At 39.9% G+C, this 14693-nt stretch overlaps 1 long non-coding RNA gene across 1 annotated transcript; it reads right to left on the reverse strand.

Moving 5' to 3' along the window:
* Positions 1-2741: 2741 nt before the first annotated feature.
* Positions 2742-13247, reverse strand: LOC141377080 (uncharacterized). Its single transcript, XR_012389000.1, has 2 exons — positions 12872-13247; positions 2742-2993 (listed from the first exon to the last, which is right to left on the reverse strand). It is a non-coding gene; the product is annotated as an uncharacterized lncRNA (long non-coding RNA).
* Between the last annotated feature and the right edge of the window lie 1446 nt (positions 13248-14693).

The following is a 14693-nucleotide window of genomic DNA, read 5'->3' on the forward strand; positions in this document are numbered from 1 at the left end:
GAAGTCTAAATTATTAGTCCTCTTGTGAGTTTTCTTCTTCAGATATTTCCCAAATGATGTTGAACAGATTCAGGAATTTTTCACAGTAATTCCTATAATATTTTTTCTTCTGGAGAAAGTCTTATTTGTTTTATTTCGGCCACAATTAAAGCAGTTTTATATTTTATTAAAACCATTTTAAGGTCATTGTTATTAACCCCTTAAGCAATATTTGTTTTGGATTGTCTACTGGGTAAACCACGGTTATACAATGACTTGCCTAATTACCCTAACGTTACCCTAAATAACCTAATTAAGCCTTCAAATGTCACTGTAAGCTGAACACTAATATCTAGTCAAACATTATGTTGTCACAGAAGGAGAGACGTTACGGATCAACAAAGTTTAAGGATGGCATTGAATAGTGAAGGCAGATTGGTTTAGCTTGGTGTGAGGATCATGGATCGGGCTGTGGCAGATAGAGGGGAGCTCAGACTCACACACAGGGACCAGACAAAGAACAAATAGGGCAACAAGGAATGATGGATACTAGGATGAACTCTGAGGACACTGGAGGTAGGATTGAGTGTCTTGAGACGGGCCAGAGACTGGTAGTGGAATTGCCACACACACACACACACTGAGGAAAGGATGAGGACTAGACGTCAAAGCAGTAGATGACAACACTAGAAGTGACACAGGAAACAGAGGAAGTAAATAACAGTTAGAACTGAGGTAAATACGCTGACCACGTAGGAAGAATCGGTCCTTCTGGATGGCAACAAGGCCGGACACAGAGTGAAGTGAGAGTGCACTATTTATGAGGGCGTGGTAATGAATGGTGACACGTGCACAGGTGACGGTGCTCAGGGTGGTAGAATGGAGGGGGTGCCTGGACTGACTGTGTGTACTGTCATCATGGCAATTATTAGAAGTTAGTTATTAAAACTATTAGGTTTAGAAATGGGCGACAAGGCTGGTTGATTGGTTTTAGCTGGTCGACCAGGCTGGTTTTAGAGTGGTTTTGGCCATTTCAAGGCTGGTTTTCAGCCATTTCCAGCCTGGTCTTAGCTGGTCAGGCTGGGAGATGACCAGCTAAAACCAGCTTGACCAGCTTAGCCAGGCTGGGAGCCCAGCCAAAACCAGCTATGTCCAGCTTAAACCAGGCTGGTCAAGCTGGTTTTAGCTGGATTTAGCTGGTCATTTTCCAGCCTGACCAGCTAAGACCAGGCTGGAAATGGCTGGAAACCAGCCTGGAAATGGCCAAAACCCCTCTAAAACCAGCCTGGTCAACCAGCTAAAACCAGCCAACCAGCCTAGGCTGGTTTAAGCTGGATTTTTCAGCAGGGGGCTCAGTGGTTAGCAATTACAGCAAGAAGGGTGCTGGTTTGAGTCCCTGATGGGCCAGTTGGCGTTTCTCTGTGGAGTTTGCATGTTCTCCTTGTCTTGGCGTGGGCTTCCTCTGGGTGCTCCCGTTTCCCTCACAGTCCAAACACATGCGCTATAGGGCAATTGGATGAACTAAATTGGCCGTAGTGTATGAGTGTGTGTGAATGAATGTGCATGGATGTTTCCCAGTGCAGGGTTGCAGGAAGGGCATTCGCTGTGTAAAACATATGCTGGAATAGTTATTGGTTCATACTGCTGTGGCGACCCTGATGAATAAAGGGACTAACCTGAAGGAAAATGTCAACTGACCCAGCCAGGACTCGAACTCGGACAGCGACCTTCTTGCTTTGAGGTGACAGTGCTAACCACTGAGTCACCATGCTGTCCAATCGAATTGCGCTGTTTCAGCACATAAGTATCTAAACTACTAAAAGTAGTTTAGATACTTTTAATAGTTTGGATACAGTGTATTTCGATACTACTAAAAGTAGTTTGGATAAGCAGCAAACTGTGTTGGGCAGTAGCATCGCTACAAGTATGATGCTACTAGCTTAACTACATTTCTCAGTAGTGTGGCGGTAGCGTCGAATACTAAACTGTACCAGTCAGTTTAAACAAGCCATAAGATTTGTCTGATTTGGATTTAAGTTGCTGTAATTTAAAAATGAAAATTGCAAAAATAGCTTAGATGGAGCTAAGCTACTTTTGCTAAGTAGCTTTTAGTTTAGCTTGCTACATTACCACCCTCCTTAAAATCCATCTTAAACCAGCCAAGGCTGGTTGGCTGGTTTTAGTTGGTTGACCAGCCTGGTTTTAGAGGGGTTTTGGCCATTTCCAGCCATTTCCAGCCTGGTCGTAGCTGGTCAGGCTGGAAAATGACCAGCTAAATCCAGCTTGACCAGCCTGGTTTAAGCTGGGCATAGCTGGTTTTGGCTGGACTCCCAGACTGGCTAGGCTGGTCAAGCTGGTTTTAGCTGGTCATCCCCCAGCCTGACCAGCTAAGACCAGGCTGGAAATGGCTGGAAACCAGCCCGGAAACCTCTCTAAAACCAGGCTGGTTTATGTTAGATTTTTCTGTAGGGCAAGAGGGTAGCTTTTAGTGTAGCTAAGCTACATTTTAAGTAGAGTAGCTAATAGCTTAGCTCACTACACTTTTCAAGCAGCTCTCCCAACACTGGCAGCTAATATATATATATATATATTGAGCGTATATCAGATTTCTGCACACTCAATTTGACATATTTAATATTTGTTTACTTATTACACTGCTTTGCTGATATCCTCAAAGAGCCAGTCCGTCAGTAAACAGCTTCAGTATGACAAAACTATTTATGTTGCATATCTAGGGCACATGAAACCAAGACTGTGGGCTAATTGCACCACAGCGTCACTGCATGTCAAGTGTTTTATTACCGTCATGTGTCTATCAGCACTGATAAGAGTCAAGCAGGAGCTGTTGACACATTTCATAAAGGCCCGACACACACAAAGGGCTGTCAAACACGGGGCTTCTGTAAGCAAACACACTCCGCTGTCACAGTGTTTAATAAGGCGCTCTGTGTCAGGCAAACACCACCCGTTGAGATCCATCCACACTTCGCATCTGGAGGAACTCAGGGTCTGCGCTGCACAAAAACAAACAAACATGTAAATACAAGAGATAAATGAACGATTTAAAGAAGTATACAGACTAGAAACTAGTCACATGGTGTGCCAGTGCAGTAGCTATACTTGAAATAAAAAACCTATTCCTCTGTGTGCTCCGGTTTCCCCCACAAGACATTTGGAATAGGTGAATTTATTCATAAATTTTTTTTTGGCCTAGTCCCTTTATTAACCAGGTTTTGCCACAGTGGAATGAACCGCAAACGTATCCAGCATATCCTTTACGCAGCACAACCCATCTCTGGGAAACATCCATTCACACTCATTCACACTAATACACTACAGCTTACCCAATTCCCCTATAGTGCATGTGTTTGAACTGTGGGGGAAACCAGAGCACCCGGGGGAAACCCATGCCAACACAGGGAGAACATGCAAACTCCTCACAGAAATGCTAACCGACCCATCCGAGGTTTGAACCAGCGACCTTCTTGCTGTGAGGCGACAGCACTACCTACTGCGCCACTGCGTTGCCTGAAAAGTCTATGGAGACTGTAGTGTTAGGGTGCTTTCACACCTAGACTTTTGTTTCGGAACCTGTCTCGTTTGCCCAGTTAGCATGGTTCCTTTGGCATATGTGAATCCAGCAATTTCGCTCAGGTCCGCGCCAAAACAATCGCTCCGAGATCTCCTGAATGAGATGGTCCCGGCTCAATTGAAACGAACTCTGGAGCGGATCCAACCCAAGCTCATTTTGGAAACGCAGCCCCGTGGGCGTTTCTGGAGGCCGCGATTTACGTGGCCGGAGGTACGTACGGCCGCGTTTGTTTTTTTCGAGCGAATGCTGCGGGGCGGTGTGGCGCCACTCCGCTCCTCCTCTTCGCGCTCGCCGGCCAACGGCTCGCCTTTGAGTGGAGGGCTTTCCCAATGCAACCAGTTTGTCCGCTTAGCTCACAGCGTTCTGTCGGCGAAGCGGAGGCCCCGGAGGAGGAGCTGGCTGCAGGGACGACAACCGGGATCGAGTCCGGGGAACAGAGGTTCCAGAAATCAGGTAGGATGAAAAACAGAATCCGAAAAATAAGGGCGAGAACGCGGCGGGATCCGAAAACGCGGTCGAAATCGAAGACGAGGGGGCTTTTGCTTTTTTTTTTTTCTTCTGGCTTTTGCAAACCGTCGCTTGGGATTAGGGAAGGAGGAGGAGGAAGAGGAGGGTGGCCGGGTCGGCCGATGGAAAAAGCGAAAAGCGAAAAAGCGCGCACAGCGGCCTCTCGCAGATCCGCGAAAACAAAAACCGTTCGAGTACATACCTCCCGGGACATATCTCGCGGTCCGCAGAAACTTCCGTGGGGCTATGTTTCCACAATGAGCCCGGGTTGAGCGGATCGATTGTAGTGAGAATGCGATATGATCCGAGCCCGGCTATATCACAGTGTATTATGGTTGTGTAATAGCCAACCCTGGCTCATTCTAAAAACGTAGTCCTGTGGACGCTTCTGGAAACCGCAAATAGGTCCCGGGAGATACGTATGGCTGCATTTAATTTTTTTTAAGCGAACGCTACGGGGCAGTGTGACGCTGTTCCCTTTTGCACTTACCGGCTGACCACTTACTTCTACTTTCCCACCACAACCAGTTTGTCCAGTCAGCTCATCGTGTACGTCGGCAGACCTCAGATGCAGAGAGGAGTTGACCACGGCGACCGGGTTCAAGTCCGGGGAAGAGCGGTTCCAGAAATCAGGTAAGACAAAAACAGAATCCAAAAAAAAAAGTGAATGAGTTTATAACAGGGTGAGAACGTGGTGAAATTTCTTAAAACGTGGTAAAAAAAAATCAGAAGAGGGCTTATCTTTTTCCAAATGGCTTTTCTAAACTGTTGGTCAGGTTTAGGGAAGTGAGTGGGCGTGCGGGTCAATTGGTAAAATTGGTTGGTTTTAGGGAAGGAGGAGGGTGGGTCAGCCGATTGGCCGGTCGCACAGTCAGTCAGTCAGTCAGTCAGACAGCGGCCCCTTGTGGGTTCATGCGAGAACAGCGTGGGCACGAACTGCACTCGCGAGAGACGTTTGAGATGCGAAAAAGCACACACAGCGGCCTCTCGTGGATTCGCAAAAACAAAAAGTGCAAAAATACGTACCTCCCAGGACATATTTGGCGGTCTCCAGAAACGTCCACAGGACTGTGCTTTCGGAATGAGCCTGGGTTGGTAATAGCCTCATATACAGCTATACAAAGAGAGAATGATGAGTAGGGGGGGTGACATTCCTACCGGTAATTGTGCGTTTCATGTAAAATACGAAAGTGAAAGCATGCTGACTATTAAGAAGAGCTGTTAATCCGTTAGGAAAATTGACCCAACTGCAGTAGTTTATCTGTTATTTCTCTCTATAATGTAAAGTTTATAATGCATAAGCCAACTGCTGCGTTTGAGAAAGTCTTACCTTTGCTCTATATTTAGTGATGACGTCTGAGGGTCGTTACCATTCAGAATTAAAGAGCAGATTTTCGCTTATAGTGTCTTGCTCAATCGTCATATATTAAAATAAGGATGCATGAGAGCTGAGCGGGACCGTTGAGACACTTTGCCATGTAAAAGTGAACCACACCAAGAGCAAAGAGCAACAATGTAACAATTTCAGAACAAATGAATCGATTCACAGGTGTGAAATCACCCATAAGGCCCGTGCACACGGAGACATTTTTTGTTCACGTTTTCCGTCGACTTTTAACGTCTCGTGACTAAATAAAGGGCGTCAATGTGATTGTGCACACCAACGCGCAAAACGCCAGGCACAAAAGCGCCATTTAAAAAAAAACGCCCTATGCACGGAGCTGCTGAAGTTACAGTAAACAGCACTTGGAGGCGCTCAAGTGCAAAACTGTCATTGCGAGTACACATTGAAGAAGATGCCCGGAGGCGATATGAGCGTTTAGCTGCTTATTGCTCTTGTGAATACTAATCATTTCTTCATCGCTACAGCTGGAGCTGCTGCTTTAACCATCCATGCTTCTTCGAGTCACCAGTAACTTTAACAACAAGTGTGTGAACTTCCTCTCCTCGTCTTCTCTTGTGTTATAAGCGGATTTCAAAAGCTTAATGTTGTGCAGCGCCATCTAACGTCAAGGAGTGATTTTGCATACTCTTCAGCTTGACGCCCGGGAAAAGCGCTTGGTGTGTAGGAGCCTTTAGATTGTCAATCTTAAAACTGTTCATCATAATGAGGGAGAGATGGTCACTAGTGGGCGGGGCTTTCCCCCTCTGATGACACGTACAAAGGAAGAATGTCAATCAAAGTGTTTCTGCAAACTGTTTTAATCAAGTGTGATTTTAAACAAAATAATTAATACATTTTTAGTGTTAAAAGCTGCTTATATTCACACACTGGTGACACACAACTGTGTTTAAACCCTTTATAAAGGTGATTTTTGCATAATAGCTCCCCTTTAAAGTCATCACTATTTACATTTTTTTATATCACTGACTATTTCAAAGAATAACCTTGAGACAAAAATATAAAAACTGACCATTTTTCTAAAGAAAGGTAAGCAGATGGCAGATGGGAGTGCCACAGTTAGTCTGCACTTGCCCTGAGGTGAATGCAAATAGTTCTTGTTTACCCGGTTTGGCCACCCTTACACCTTTATCTATGTAAATGCTCTTAAACTGCCAGACAGTGAAGGCGGCGGCTTGAGTGCTGTTGCTGCCATCACATTTGAGTGAGACGTACACTGTTTTGACATGTAGTCTTTTACAAATATTGAATCTCAAATATTGGGTTCAGGATGATTTAACAATACAAAGAGTGCATAGTAACACCCTAACAAGCCACCACCCTAATCCCCCTAGCAACTGCAATCTTGCCGACCCAAAACACCATACCAACTGCATAGTAACATGTTGTTAAACACCTAAAGTCCCAAGCAAGTAAAACTCCAGCAACTATTTGAAGCACTCTACCAACTGCACAGCAAGATCACTTTGGCAACCCCCCCAAAAAACTCTAGCAACCTCATAGCAACATAATGATAATCATCCAAAATGACATGGCTGTTTATTAACAAACTTGCAAGCAGTCAAAACGCTAACTGCAACAAAACATTATCACAACCATTTAAAACATTCTAGTAACTACATATCAACACAGAGACAACCACCCAAAATCCTTAGCAACTCTATAAAAGAACCATGACAACCACCCAAACACCTATGCATAGCTAACTACTAATAACTAGCTAATAACTAGCTAATAACTGCATAGCAACCTTCCGAATCCATGACAACCGCATAGGAACACTGACAACAACACAAAGTCATAGAAACTCCATAACAGCACCATGACAAACCCCCAAACATTTATGCAACTGCATAGCAACCTTCTGAATTCATAACAACTGCATAGCAACACTCTGACAACAACCACACAAAGTCATTAGCAACTCCATAACAGCGCCATGACAACCACCAAAACACCTATGAAACTGCATAGCAACACTCTGACAACAACCACACTAAGTCGTTAGCAACTCCAAAACAGCGCTATGAAAACCACCCAAACACCTATGCAACTGCATAGCAACCATCTGAATGCATAACAACTGCAAAGCAACACTCTGACAACCAAATTCTCATTAGCAACTCCATAACAGCACCATGACAACCACCCAAACACCTATGCAATTGCATAACAACCTTCCGAATCCACAACAACTGCATAGCAACACTCTGTCAACAACCACACTAAGTCTTTAGCAACTCCGAAACAGCGCTATGACAACCACTAAAACACCTATGCAACTGCATAGTAACCATCTAAATCCATAACAACTGCATAGCAACACTCTGACAACCAACTTGTCATTAGCAACTCCATAAAAGCTCCATGACAACCACCAAAACACCTATGCAACTGCATAGCAACCTTCTGAATCCATAACAACTGCATAGCAACACTTTAAACCACACAGTCGTTAACAACTCCATAACAGCATCATAACAACCACCCAAACACATATGCAACTGCATAGCAACCATCTAAATCCACAACAACTGCATAGAAACACTCTGATAACCACACTGTCATTAGCAACTCCATAACAGCACCATGACAACCACCCAAACACCTATGCAACTGCATAGCAACCATCTAAATCCACAACAACTGCATAGCAACACTCTGACAACCACACAGTCGTTAAAAACTCCATAACAGCACCATGACAACCACCCAAACACCTATGCAACTGCATAGCAACCATCTAAATCCACAACAACTGCATAGAAACACTCTGACAACCACACTGTCATTAGCAACTCCATAACAGCACCATGACAACCACCCAAACACCTATGCAACTGCATAGCAACCATCCGAATCCATAACAACTGCATAGCAACACTCTGACAACCACACAGTCGTTAGCAACTCCATAACAGCACCATGACAACCACCCAAACACCCATGCAACTGCATAGCAACCTTCCAAATCCACAACAAATGCATGGAAACACTCTGACAACCACAGACATTAGCAACTCCATAACAGCGCCATGACAACCACCCAAACACCTATGCAACTGCATAGCAACCATCTAAATCCACAACAACTGCATAGAAACACTCTGACAACCACACAGTCGTTAACAACTCCATAACAGCACCATGACAACCACCCAAACACCTATGCAACTGCATAGCAACCATCTAAATCCACAACAACTGCATAGAAACACTCTGACAACCACACTGTCATTAGCAACTCCATAACAGCACCGTGACAACCACCCAAACACCTACGCAACTGCATAGCAACCATCCGAATCCATAACAACTGCATAGCAACACTCTGACAACCACACAGTCGTTAGCAACTCCATAACAGCGCCATGAAACCACCCAAATCCACAACAACAGCATAGCAACACTCTGACAACCATCCAAGTCTTTAGCTACTGCTTCCTCCTGAATCCCTAGCAACCACATAATAACTATCTAACAACCACACAAAACACCTTATTTGTATTGTTGCACTCCGACAACAACCCAAATCACCATACCTGCATAGTAACACCCTAGCAACCACCCTAGCGACTCTATAGCAACACAATGCACTAGCAACTACTCAGAATATTCTCTTAAAATGGTAATTTTAGCACAGGTAAGCATAACTCAGTGTATTTATGATACATTATATTTCAATCAGAGAGAGATCCTGGTGACTGTAATCAGTGGAAGCGGAAGGAGGAAAGGCATAAATGTTGGTATATTTGTCTCGGATGGCGTGTAGGTCGAGCAAGTTTGCATGTGAGATGATAGAATTACAGAACGGAGTCTCGCCTTAATGCGATATTGAAGACTGCAGAGATGGGTTTGCAGACTGGAGTACATTAAAGAGCTGCCTTAATTCAATAACCCTCCAATGCCAGATACGGTGTCACAGCTCGTTTTGATGAAGTACAGCAACATTGCATGCGTGCACAGGAGCTAGAAAGTCTATCACGGGAACCGAGATGGATTGCACAGCGGAGTGTCTCGTGAACAAACCCAGCTCGCCATTAATGGAGTGTTTTATTAGCCACCGGGAATGGAGTGGAGTGCCTGTGTATTGGCCGAGCAGACATGCAATGTGGTTGTGAGTGTCATTCATTCATTTTCTTTTCAGCTTAGTCCCTTTATCAGGGGTCGCCACAGCGGAATGAACCGCCAACTTATCCCTTCCAGCTGCAACCCATCAATAAGAAATACTCATACACTCTCATTCACACTCATACACTATGATCCATTTAGCTTATTCAATTCATCTATAGCGCATGTGCTTAGACTGAGGGGGAAACTGGAGCACCCGGAGGAAAATCACGCAAACACAGGGAGAAAATGCAAACTCCACACAGAAATGCCAACTGACCCAGCCGAGGCTCAAACCAGCAACCTTCTTGCTGTAAGGCAAAACCTATTTACATAAAATATATTTTCCCAAAAATGTAAATTAAATTAAATTAAATTAAATTAAATTAAATTAAATTAAATTAAATTAAATTAATACATTTAGATTTTTTGGAAATATATTTATGTAAACTTGTTTTTAAATATATTTTGTGTGTGTGTGTGCGTGTGTTTTTTTTTTGTCTCTGTGTGTGTGTTTGTGTCTCTGTGTGTGTGTGTGTGTGTGTGTGTGTACCCACCCATACGAAAAAAAATTATGTCTTTGAATATATTCCAATATATATTCCAATAAATGGCTATAAAAATATATTTGGTTAGATATATTTAAAAGCAAATTTACAGAAATATATTTTCCAAAAATAAAATAAAATAATTAAATTTAATTAAATTCAATTCAATTTAATTCAATATGTTTTTAAATATAATTTACCAAGTATATGTTTACAAATAAATTATTAGTTCTATTAATTATATTTTAAATTACGGATACTTTGATCTACTGTATGCTAGTAATGTATTTTCTTCACCCTAAAATATATTTAGAAATATCTTTGGCTAATATTAAATACATTTTGGATTTCAAAAATATATATTTTATTGAACAACACAGACACAACTATATTTTTACCATGTGTGTGTGTGTGTGTGTGTGTGTGTGTGTGTGTGTGTCTGTGAAGTGTGGCTTTTGCGCTTACTTTCAAATGGTCTGATTCATTTTCTGCATGAAAGGCTCTCAGTGCGCTGACTACAGCAGCCGCTGGCCTGCTCAGATTTATGGGCTATAAAAGCAGCAGGGTATCTGACTCTGACCACTACACCAGCACACACACATGAACACACACCGCCCAGTCCAACACTGCATGCTGGACACACCCTTAATCACCACCACTGAGGGATGTCTGGAGCATCTTTCCATCCTTCCCTTTCACTTTCAAGGATCTTATAAATATTAATTTATTAGTGTGCTTCATTCATTCATTCATTCATTCATTTTTCTTCGGCTTAGTCTCTATTGCAGAGTTCGCCACAGTGAAATGAACTGCCAAGTGGATTCCCTTCCAGACGCAATCTAGTACTGGGAAGCACCAATAAACTCTGACATTTACACAAACACTCATACACTATGTGTACATTTTACAGCATTACTGGCAACCAAAATTGTCAGTAATGCTGTAAATTTTGCAGCATTTTTTTTACAGTGTACAAGTGTTTGTATTGAAAAGACATGTGAAGCTGAGTTATTATATAGTTAACAATTTTTTTTTTAATTATTACTCAATTTATTTTACGTTAAGTGGTTGTAAACAATTTATTTGGGCTGAATTTAAACAAACAAATTAAGTTGAACATTATTAAACTTAATTTGTTTGTTTAAATTCAACACAAATAAATTGTTTGCAACAGTTCTGCATGCAACACTTTTTCAGTGTAATTATTAACAAAAATTAATGAATTATTAATGAATATGATTTAAACTGGCGACACAGTGGCTCAGTGGTTAGCACTGTTGTCTCACAGCAAGAAGGTCGCTGGTTCGAGTCTCGGCTGGGTCAGTTGGCATTTCTCTGTGGAGTTTGCATGTTCTGGCGCGCGTTTCCTGCACCGGTTTCCCCCACAATCCAAACACATGCGCTATACAGTAGATGAAGCTAATTTGGTCGTAGGGTACGTGTGTGAATGAAGGTGTATGTATGTTTCCCAGTACTGGGTTTCAGCTGTAAGGGCATCCGCTGTGTAAAACATTTGCTCGATAAGTTGGTGGTTCATTCTGCTGTGGCAACCTCTGATGAATAAAGGGACTAAACTGAAGGAAAATGAATGAATGAACGAGTTAAACTATAAATAAAAACAGTGTTTACAAAAAAAACGGTAATATACCAAATTATACAAAAAAAAAAATTTAAATAAAAAGACTGAAATATCATTAAATTCTTCATTTTCTTGTCGGCTTACCTTTATTAATCTGGGGTCGCCAGAGTGAAATGAACCGCCAACTTATCCAGCACATTTTTACGCAGCGGATGCCCTCCCAGCCGCAACCCATCTCTGGGAAACATCCACAAACACTAATTCACACACACTCACACACTAGACAATTTAGCCTACCCAATTCACCTGCACCGCATGTCTTCAGACTGTAGGGGAAAACGGAGCACATAGAGGAAACCCACGCAAACGCAGGGAGAACATGCAAACTCCACACAGAATTAAATCTTTATATAATATTGAATAATTATAGCATTATATTTTTATTTTACTTCAATTTTATGTTAAAAATGTAATCATGTGTAAATATTAGAAATTCCAATGATTAGAAAAAAATTAAGCATATATATATATATATATATATATATATATATATATATATATATATATATATATATATATATATATATATTTTTTTTTTTTTATTATTAATTAATGTATTTATTTATTTTTTTGCAATATTTGAAATACAGTTGAAGTCAGATTTATTCGCACCTCTTTAAGTTTTTTTTTTTTTTTTTAATATTTCCGTAATGATGTTTAACAGAGCAAGGAAATTTTCACAGTATTTTCTATAATATTTTTTCTTCTTATTTGTTTAATTTCGGCTAGAATAAAGGCAGTCTTTACTTTTTATTAACCATTTTAAAGACAAAATTATTAGCCTATTTAAGCTATTTATTTCTTTATAGTCTACAGAACCATCGTTATACAATAACTTGCTTAATTACCCTAACCTGCCTAATTAACCTAGTTAAGCCTTAAAATATCTAGTAAAATATAATTTACTGTCATCATGACAAAGATAAAATAAATCAGTTATTAGAAATTAGTTACTAAAACTATTATGATTAGAAATGTGTTGAAAAAATCTGTCGTATCATGCAAGATTATGATCTAAAATGCATTCAGCCACCAATTAACAGCATTACAAAAAATAAAACAATCTGAAAAATCAAAGAATATCAACAGCTCACCTTAAAAACTCCAACAGATCTGGTTTCTTTGAAAGCAAAAAAGAGTAATGAATCCTGTTCGCCCGGTTAAACAACCAGATGAGTGTCGTGTTTCATAAAGAAAGACTGTTACAATGACCTGAATTCCTCTTGATATAGAAATCCCCTGGCATTATCGCTAAACTACGGGTTTCATGGCATGTAAGTACTAGGCTAGTGGTGCTTGAAACCTCCTTATCGTCAATCATCCAATCAACAATATGGTGGTTTTCTTTGCCTGTAGCATAAGTAGAGGAAACCCAGCCATCGTGGCTTCATTTTCAGCCGATGTTAAGATGTGTGTTTTGTGTGCGCGAGTGTGAAGTCTTGTGCGATTGCCTTTGCAAGCGTGTGTGAGAACAGCACTTTGGTGAGACGGAGCAGATGCACATAAGCATTGAGGTCAGAGTGTTTTTACCAGCTGCGTGTGTGGATTACTTATGCATTGTAATCAGGTACAGATTACACATTACACCAGAAAACTTGTAGTATATTAGTATACTTTAGTAGTAATATAACCTCTTACATCCCAGCAAACAATTTAGTGTTTAATAGGTGTCTAATAAACATCTAAATGTAGAAAGCTTGGCTAAAACAAGGCTAAACTTGGGCTGTCAGTGGAAATCTTATCTATAGCCCAAATCTAGACAGATTAGACAGACTTTATGTGTAGTCATTCATTTCTGTTAATTTGATGACTAGTCTAGTTTTGGCCTATTCTTAGATGTCTATTAGATTTTCAGTGACAGCCCAAATAGCTTTGTTTTAGCCAAGACGACGTTGCATAGACGTCTATTAGACATCTATGAGGCCCTGTGTCCACTGTCAGTTAAATGTGACCCAATTTAGATTTTTTGCTCATATGTGACACAGATCGGATGCATTCGGATATTCAGAGATGGGTTTCAGCCTCCTTCATATGTGAATTTTTTTTTTATTTGAATCAGATATGTGACTATCATGTAAACAGGCAGATCGAATTTACTGAGGCTTTCCTTTTTGTACATCATAAAACTTGTGACATAAAACTTCTACGTTGATTGACGTAGAAGGAAGAGCGTGTGTGGAGACGCCGACGCAGTAAACAACGACAACAGAGGAAACATGGAGGAGGAAAGTGGCCAGTCGCCACAATTTGCTCCCACCAGACCTGAGATCTATCTTGTTTATTTATTTTGTTTTATTTCATTTTATTGTGTTTTATTGTATTTTATTAATTTTATTTATTTATTTTTTTTAATTTAATTTAATTAAATTTTATTTTATTGTGTTTTATTGTTTTTTATTTTATTTTATTTTATTTTATTTTATTTTATTTTATTTTATTTTATTTTATTTATTTATTTATTTATTTATTTACTTATTTATTTATTTTATTTTATTTTATTTTATTTTATTTTATTGTGTTTAATTGTTTTTATTTATTTATTTATTTATTTTATTTTATTGTGTTTTATTGTTTTTTATTAATTTAATTTAATTTAATTTAATTTAATTTTATTTTATTTTATTTTATTTTATTTTATTTTATTTTATTTTATTGTGTTTTATTGTTTTTTATTTATTTATTTTATTTTATTTCATTTTATTGTGTTTTATTGTATTTTATTTATTTATTTATTTTATTTTATTGTGTTTTATTGTATTTTATTTATTTATTTATTTATTTGTTTTATTTTATTGTGTTTTATTGTATTTTATCGTATTGTATTTATTTATTTATTTATTAACAGCCTATTGTTTTTTCTACCTAATTAATTTACTATGCTGTGATGCTCTGAAAGTAAGTAAGTTTTTTTTTTTT

The sequence above is a fragment of the Danio rerio genome, chromosome 13 (assembly GCF_049306965.1).
Source record: "Danio rerio strain Tuebingen ecotype United States chromosome 13, GRCz12tu, whole genome shotgun sequence".
NCBI lineage: Eukaryota > Metazoa > Chordata > Actinopteri > Cypriniformes > Danionidae > Danio > Danio rerio.